Source organism: Chaetodon auriga, chromosome 15 (assembly GCF_051107435.1).
Source record: "Chaetodon auriga isolate fChaAug3 chromosome 15, fChaAug3.hap1, whole genome shotgun sequence".
Taxonomy (NCBI): Eukaryota; Metazoa; Chordata; class Actinopteri; order Chaetodontiformes; family Chaetodontidae; genus Chaetodon; species Chaetodon auriga.
The window spans coordinates 3,119,063-3,119,408 of NC_135088.1; positions in this window are offsets into that span (position 1 = coordinate 3,119,063).

The window sequence follows — 346 nt, forward strand, 5'->3', positions numbered from 1 at the left end:
AAGTCATCTGTGATGGTCTTCTGTCATGGCTTCAACCCTTGTTTGTATTACACGGTCAGAGTTACTTTATTTCAGTTTATTCTTATTCGTTCATGTCCTGCATTTGGTTGAATGTGTTCACAGTTTTAGTGAATACAAAAATTCATAGGAGAGTAATAAAAAACTAGAATAAGGATTGAAAACCTGTGACAATAAATTAAACAGAAGTAAAATAGATAAATAAATAAATACTAATGAACAACCAGTACTTTGAGGGATCGTACTACATTACCCCTAAGGCATTGCGAGAGCACTTTATTACGGCGAGCGGGAGGTCAAACTTCTACCCTCCGCTTAATTTGTTTGA